The sequence below is a fragment of the Pseudophryne corroboree genome, unplaced genomic scaffold (assembly GCF_028390025.1).
Source record: "Pseudophryne corroboree isolate aPseCor3 unplaced genomic scaffold, aPseCor3.hap2 scaffold_1320, whole genome shotgun sequence".
NCBI lineage: Eukaryota > Metazoa > Chordata > Amphibia > Anura > Myobatrachidae > Pseudophryne > Pseudophryne corroboree.
In genome coordinates this window covers 1-8,220 of record NW_026967946.1, presented here as the reverse complement: position 1 = coordinate 8,220, position 8,220 = coordinate 1, and the positions used below count along the sequence as shown (strand labels likewise).

General features: G+C 42.9%; 2 non-coding genes across 2 annotated transcripts; both read left to right on the top strand.

Moving 5' to 3' along the window:
• Positions 1–2,200: 2,200 nt before the first annotated feature.
• LOC134994619 (U5 spliceosomal RNA) lies at positions 2,201–2,316 on the top strand. Its single transcript, XR_010197606.1, has one exon. It is a non-coding gene; the product is annotated as a U5 spliceosomal RNA (small nuclear RNA).
• Positions 2,317–2,590: 274 nt separating this feature from the next.
• Positions 2,591–2,706, top strand: LOC134994620 (U5 spliceosomal RNA). Its single transcript, XR_010197607.1, has one exon. It is a non-coding gene; the product is annotated as a U5 spliceosomal RNA (small nuclear RNA).
• Positions 2,707–8,220: the final 5,514 nt, after the last annotated feature.

The window sequence follows — 8,220 nt, the reverse complement described above, 5'->3', positions numbered from 1 at the left end:
CCCAAACGAAGGACACTAGAAAGAAAATTTTAAAGCCTCCTGTTAGGCCATCATCTACACGACATAGCCCTGGATTTTCCAATGCGCAGCTCTTTGCAAAAGAGAGATATTGGCAAGGAAAAGCTGTCTTGTACCATTGCATTTTTCTCCCAAACGAAGGTCACTAGAAAGAAAATTTTAAAGCCTCCTGTTAGGCCATCATCTACACGACATAGCCCTGAATTTTCCAATGCGTAGCTCTTTGCAAAAGAGAGATATTGGCAAGGAAAAGCTGTCTTGTACCTTTGCATTTTTCTCCCAAATGAAGGACACTAGAAAGAAAATTTTAAAGCCTCCTGTTAGGCCATCATCTACACGACATAGCCCTGAATTTTCCAATGCGCAGCTCTTTGCAAAAGAGAGATATTGGCAAGGAAAAGCTGTCTTGTACCATTGCGTTTTTCTCCCAAACGAAGGACACTAGAAAGAACATTTTAAAGCCTCCTGTTAGGCCATCATCTACACGACATAGCCCTGAATTTTCCAATGCGCAGCTCTTTGCAAAAGAGAGATATTGGCAAGGAAAAGCTGTCTTGTACCATTGCATTTTTCTCCCAAACGAAGGACACTAGAAAGAACATTTTAAAGCCTCCTGTTAGGCCATCATCTACACGACATAGCCCTGAATTTTCCAATGCGCAGCTCTTTGCAAAAGAGAGATATTGGCAAGGAAAAGCTGTCTTGTACCATTGCATTTTTCTCCCAAACGAAGGTCACTAGAAAGAAAATTTTAAAGACTCTTGTTAGGCCATCATCTACACGACATAGCCCTGAATTTTCCAATGCGTAGCTCTTTGCAAAAGAGAGATATTGGCAAGGAAAAGCTGTCTTGTACCTTTGCATTTTTCTCCCAAACGAAGGACACTAGAAAGAAAATTTTAAAGCCTCCTGTTAGGCCATCATCTACACGACATAGCCCTGAATTTTCCAATGCGCAGCTCTTTGCAAAAGAGAGATATTGGCAAGGAAAAGCTGTCTTGTACCATTGCATTTTTCTCCCAAACGAAGGACACTAGAAAGAAAATTTTAAAGCCTCCTGTTAGGCCATCATCTACACGACATAGCCCTGAATTTTCCAATGCGTAGCTGTTTGCAAAAGAGAGATATTGGCAAGGAAAAGCTGTCTTGTACCTTTGCATTTTTCTCCCAAACGAAGGACACTAGAAAGAAAATTTTAAAGCCTCCTGTTAGGCCATCATCTACACGACATAGCCCTGGATTTTCCAATGCGCAGCTCTTTGCAAAAGAGAGATATTGGCAAGGAAAAGCTGTCTTGTACCATTGCATTTTTCTCCCAAACGAAGGTCACTAGAAAGAAAATTTTAAAGCCTCCTGTTAGGCCATCATCTACACGACATAGCCCTGAATTTTCCAATGCGTAGCTCTTTGCAAAAGAGAGATATTGGCAAGGAAAAGCTGTCTTGTACCTTTGCATTTTTCTCCCAAATGAAGGACACTAGAAAGAAAATTTTAAAGCCTCCTGTTAGGCCATCATCTACACGACATAGCCCTGAATTTTCCAATGCGCAGCTCTTTGCAAAAGAGAGATATTGGCAAGGAAAAGCTGTCTTGTACCATTGCATTTTTCTCCCAAACGAAGGACACTAGAAAGAACATTTTAAAGCCTCCTGTTAGGCCATCATCTACACGACATAGCCCTGAATTTTCCAATGCGCAGCTCTTTGCAAAAGAGAGATATTGGCAAGGAAAAGCTGTCTTGTACCATTGCATTTTTCTCCCAAACGAAGGACACTAGAAAGGAGGATTGCTGGCATGGCACTCAGGCGACAGGTGGAATCTTAGTCATACTCTGGTTTCTCTTCAAAACGAACAGATCTTTCGCCTTTTCAAAATCTCAATTTTTGCATGCTCCGTCTTATTGGGGTTTCTTTTATCGGTTTAAAGATAGAACGAGTGTGCTTTAATGTAAGCTCATTTGCATAGAAATGACAGTAAATGTTTGTTTCTTTTCAAACAGAACTTTCTTGACCACACTAATTGCTTGAAAAATCTGGGAGCACATGGAAAAGAGTACAAACCATGTTTATAGCAAGGGGAAGCCTGGTGAGAAATCTGCTTTCTTTCTTTCAAATTGGGTGCTCACTTTGAGCTGAATGAGGATTGCTGGCATGGCACTCAGGCAACAGGTGGAATCTTGGTCATGCTCTGGTTTCTCTTCAAAACGAACAGATCTTTCGCCTTTTACTAAAGATTTCCGTGGAGAGGAGCAAAACTGAGTTTTATCTCAATTTTTGCATGCTCCGTCTTATTGGGGTTTCTTTTATCGGTTTAAAGATAGAACGGGTGTGCTTTAATGTAAGCTCATTTGCATAGAAATGACAGTAAATGTTTGTTTCTTTTCAAACAGAACTTTCTTGACTATACTAATTGCTTGAAAGATCTGGGAGCACATAGAAAAGAGTACAAACCATGTTTATAGCAAGGGGAAGCCTGGTGAGAAATCTGCTTTCTTTCATTCAAATTGGGTGCTCACTTTCAGCTGAATGAGAACTGCTGGCATGGCACTCAGGCGACAGGTGGAATCTTGGTCATGCTCTGGTTTCTCTTCAGAACTAACAAATATTTCGCCTTTTATTAAAGATTTCCGTGGAGAGGAGCAAAACTGAGTTTTATCTCAATTTTTGCATGCCCCATATTATTGGGGTTTCTTTTATCAGTTTAAAGACAGAACGAGTGTGCTTTCTTGTTAGCTTTAATGTAAGTTGCCATAGATGCAGTGAAACACATGTGTAGGGCACGGCGTGTCCGCGTGTATTTGACTCATGTGAAATGTTATAAAACAAAAATATATGATTATGATGTTAGCTGTTAGTCTCCACTAATAGGGAATAGAAGCTGAGCTATAAGAAAGGAATACACTAGATATGATGTCACTTAGCAATTACAATGTCTAAAGTGCATACAGATAGCTACTAATAACTCTTGATAAGAAAGTATATCAGTGTGGGTATATTTATATGATGGGATATTGGGACTAGTGAATATATATCACTCCTGCTGTCCAGATTGGCAATAACCAGACAATTATGATAAGAGTAGAGATGTCACATGGGCTGCTATAGATATTAATTTAATGCTGTATGTGTCATTTGTTACAAATGGATACATTTTCTATGAGTCAGCCTAGCAGCTGCATGTTCTAACAGAACACTATCCTCACACAGAATCTGCTAACCTTGAGATAACTAAATGACAGTGTGTAACAGTCTCTTTACTATAAGACTGTTACAAAGTAATATATATATTTGAAGTCAGTCTAGCAGCTGTGTGTTCCAGCAGTTTATAAGACAAAGAAAATCTCCTATTGTGGAATCTAGACACATGGGACTGCTGGCCTGTGTCATACTATTTCTATGTAATACCAGTAACATGTATATAACTGTTACATAATTGTTACAAATGGATAAATCTTTGAGTCAGCCTAGCAGCTGCATGTCCTAACAGGACACCATAAATCCTTTACAGTGTAACAAATTGATTGGTAACACTTAAAGGCTGGAGAGCAGTTATATGCCTTACTAGCATACTCAATATACCACATTATTACACCAGTTACCACGATTATTGACAGCGCATTTGATATATTATATTACCCTCACACTGAGTCTGTTTACCTTTAGATAACTAAGTGACCGAATATGTAACAGTTTCTCTATCATAAGACTGTTACAAAGTGAGATAGATATATTTGGAAGTCAGTCAAACAGCTGTGTGTTTCAGCGGTTTATAAGAAAATTCCTCATTGTGGAATCTGGACCACTAAGGGTTATTATATATATAGCACATGGAATTGCCACATCTCCCTATATGATAATTTCATTACACTGTAACATAATAAGAATTAACTCTTTAACAGTGTAAATAGAGAGTAATGAATCTCTGACACATGGAATATATTATTTCTTAGATGAATTGGATAAACCATTATGACAGACACTTTGCTTCTTAATAAGAATTGAGGTGGCTATACCTCTAAGGAAAGCATTATTGCCTACGCCTAGATCAGATTAAATAAGATCTGGCTGAATATATGAAGGAAGGTTGCTATTTATATGAGAATTGGAATTGCTATATTCCTTAAGGCAACCCCACCGATTGATATATGTTGTCAATTAAGTATATCTGAACGGCTATATCTGGACCAGATTTAATAAGATCTGGCTGATTATATGAAGGAGGGCTGCTATTTATATTGGAATTGCCATATTCCTTAAGGCAACCGCACCTGTTGGTATATCTCGCCAATTAACTATATCTAAACAGCTAAATTAAAGCTATTCATCATTTTTTTAGTTTGGATATTAATAAATATGATCTTTCCATGATCCATAGAGATTTCCCTATCAAGTGATTCCTTATCCGATATAGAAAGCTATCCCCCTGTGGTATTGAATTTAGGAATATAGTCTTAGGGGACACAGAGAAATAAGTGATCCCCATCTACCTAAGCACCCCACAAATTGGAGGTTAGCTTACCGGTTATACTCAATCACCCCCACAAATTCGCCAATGGGGATGGCTTCCCGGGAGGTAACCCCTATTGAGTGAAGGGAGTATATAGGATACGACCCAGTGGTACCTGACGACATAGATACTAACAGCTATTTAATAACATTACGCTAGAAAGTGATTATTAGCAACATATATATCTATATAAACAACCCCGCCAGGGTTGTGCCTTCAAAAATAATCACACACGGACACGCTTTTTAAACCTTTTTTTCACATCTCTTTATTCTTCTTATGCACATGTATGTTAGTTCTGTGATTTTAACATTTATGTTTCACTGCAGTTTGGGATAATAATATTAATATTTATCCAATTTTAATACATACTTAATAAAGGTTATATTTTATGATTCATTCATTCTGTCCAGTGCGTCAACAGTGCAGATTTCTTCTTGTTTTTTCTCCCAAATTCTATAACAATGACAGTAAATGTTGTTTCTTTTCAAACAGAACTTTCTTGACCATGCTACTTGCTTGAAAGATCTGGGAGCACATGGAAAACAGTACAAACCATGCAGTATCACAAGAGCCTTTATTTGATCTTTCATGAAGATAGAGCAGAATTGAGGACACGTCAACAATTTCTGCCGAAGGTGGTTCATCTTTCCACATGGTGCCTTTGGCCACTGACACCTTCGTTGAGTCAAAGTCTCTGGCTGTGGTCAGAACTTTGAAAATTTATGTCACCAGAACGGTTCAGATTAGGAAAACAGAGGCTCTGTTTGTCCTGTATGCTCCCAACAGGATTGGGTGTCCTGCTTCCATGTAGACCATTATGCGCTGGATCTGTGGTAAGATTCAGCATGCTCATTCCATGGCAGGATTGCCATTACTGAATTAGGTGAAGACCCATTCTACTAGAAAGGTGGGTTCATCCTGGGCAGCTGGTCGGGGAGTCTCGGCATTGCAACTTTGCCGAGCAGCTATTTAGTAAACACTTTTGCTAAGTTTTACAAGTTTGATACCTTGGCTGATGATAACCTCAAGTTGGGTCATTCGGTGCTGCAGAGTCGTACGCACTCTCCCACCCGTTCAAGAGCTTTGGTATAACCCCATGGTTCTTAATGTGACCCCAGCATCCTCTAGGTCGTATGAGAAAATAGGATTTTAATACCTACTGGTAAATCCTTTTCTCTTAGTCCGTAGAGGATGCTGGGCACCCGTCCCAGTCCATACTGTGTCTGCAGTTATTACTTGTGGTTATACACATGTTATGTTATGGTTCTGGTCAGCTTTTTGCTGCAATTGTTCATGCCGTTGGCTTGTGTTCTGTTGAATGCCACGTTCTGCGGCATGCTTAAGGTGTGAGCTGGTAAGATGCTCACCTTAGTTTAACAATAAATCCTTTCCTCGAAATGTCCGTCTCCCTGGGCACAGTTCCTATAACTGGAGTCTGGAGGAGGGGCATAGAGGGAGGAGCCAGTTCACACCCTTTGAAAGTCTTAAAGTGCCCATGTCTCTTGCGGATCCCGTCTATACCCCATGGTTCTTAATGTGACCCCAGCATCCTCTACGGACTAAGAGAAAAGGATGCCCTTGCGCACTATCCTGACTTCTCCTCCCGTCTGCTTACTTTGTGCCTTCCAACGCACAATGCAAACTACAGGTGGTGCTGCAGGGCCCACACCCTTTTACTTGCCTTACAGAACAGCTCTGGAGCTGTTACAGTGCCCAGCTGCTGCAAGAAATCAGCTTGAATGCTTCAGGGGATGGGGCATGGCCAACATGAGCCCCACACCAAAGGAGGGTGGGGGTGTTTAATGCGAACTAGGGGTCATCCAAGCACCGCAAAAGGCCGCCATGCCCTGCATGCCCCTTTTCTCTTTTCATATGCAGATGAGGGTTACAGCCAACTTTGGCCCACATCTTGGATGACATCACCGTATGCAAATCCGTCTTCTGCAGACCTTCCCCCAGGAATGCTTGTACTAGTTGTTGCATATGGTTTGATATTTGATGGTGCTTCAATATTAGGCAGCCTTCCACCCTCCCATGTTCATCTGAACAGATGTGGTCTCCCTGCAGTTGGTGTCCCCAGACGAGAGTTCCCTTGTGCGTCCTCAGTTGAATCTCCTTAACTTGACGGGGGAGGGGCTGCCCGAGCAGCCACCCTCCCCAGCCCTATCCCAACTCATACTTATTTTGCATATGAGATCTCTTGATCATGAAGATTGTTCTCACAGGGTGAGGTTCATCCATTATATTTTAAAATAGGAAGGTACAAATTACATATTTGAATTGCATCTATGTGCTGGATTCAAATGTCCCCCCCCCCCCCCCTTCCTTTCTCAATTGTGCCCGTCAGCAGCTATTCTAAGGTTGCTGCCAATGGGTGTGACACATTAATTTCTTCTGTGGGGTACACTGGACTCCACAAGGATTCACATTGGGGTGTAGAGTAGGATCTTGATCTGAGGCACCAACCGGCTCAAAGCTTTTGACTGTTCCCAAGATGCTCAGCGCATCCTCCTCTATAACCCCGCTTCCATGAACAGGGAGCTCAGTTTGTAGTTGGTGCCTTCAGTAGCAGGCCACTTAACAGGGGCCTGCCTCAGGCAGCCTATTCTTAGCTATTAATTTTGACAAGAAAAGAAGAACTTGTTTTATGAGAATCTACAAGGGCTGCAGCAGGCTAGGTCTAATAGACATCTTTACTGCAGCTTCATCACTCCCAGCGGCGCTGTATACTCCCGTGCCCTGGTTGCTGGGTCACTGCAGCGGAGGCTCCAGTTTCTTCCTAAGGTCAGTCACACACACACCGCCCTTCCGGATCACGAGGCCGCTGATGAAGGGGAGCGTGGCCGTAGGGGGTGGACCGTGTGCGCACTGGCGTGGACACTGATTACTGGGCAGCCGCTCCACTAGCCACCAGGTACAGTTAAGGAGCACAGGTCTGGGAGTTTTACTCCTATATTAACCCAATTTTGTACTGCCCGCAGCGCATTGTGATAGGTAATAGGGCCTGATTCAGGTTGGAATGCAATCACAATAAGCGATCCAACTGCAAAATTTGCTAACAGCATACGCATGTGCCTGCATTTTCTGCGGCACCCCGCAGAGAATGCGATCGCCTCTGCCTGTCAATCGGGGCGGGGGGGGAGAGGGGGGTCAGCAACACTCCATTTCCAAGTCAGGGATGGAGCGGTGCGGGGGCAAGGCTTCAAAATGGGGTCTGCAACGGAGGAGACACAGGGGGCGTGGTCACAGCGGCTGTATGACATCACATTCAGCCGCTGTGATCACAAAAATGGTGGCGGCTTCCTGCGCGCACATACAGTCTGCACCAGCAGGAGGCTACACCATTTTTTATGATCACGCTGAACTGCAGTGCGACTGCAATTACAGCATGGTCAAGAATGGAGGCGTCATGCTGGGTGGCCATGCCCTGTCACTGTGCAGGAGCCAGCACCGCACACACACTAGTCCCCGGGTGCAGCCCCCAACCCCCGGGACACCCGGAGCAACAAAATGTAGATTCAGGCCACCAGGCCACGCCCCTACCTATGAAACCATGCCTCCTTTTTACCATTGCACTGCTTATCTGCGCGCACTGCATTACAATCTCCCTCGCCACCTCTCTGGGTGTCACCAGTGATAGTGACACCTCTGCCATGCTTGTAGCAGCTGGTCCTAAGATCTACGCCTCAAGCC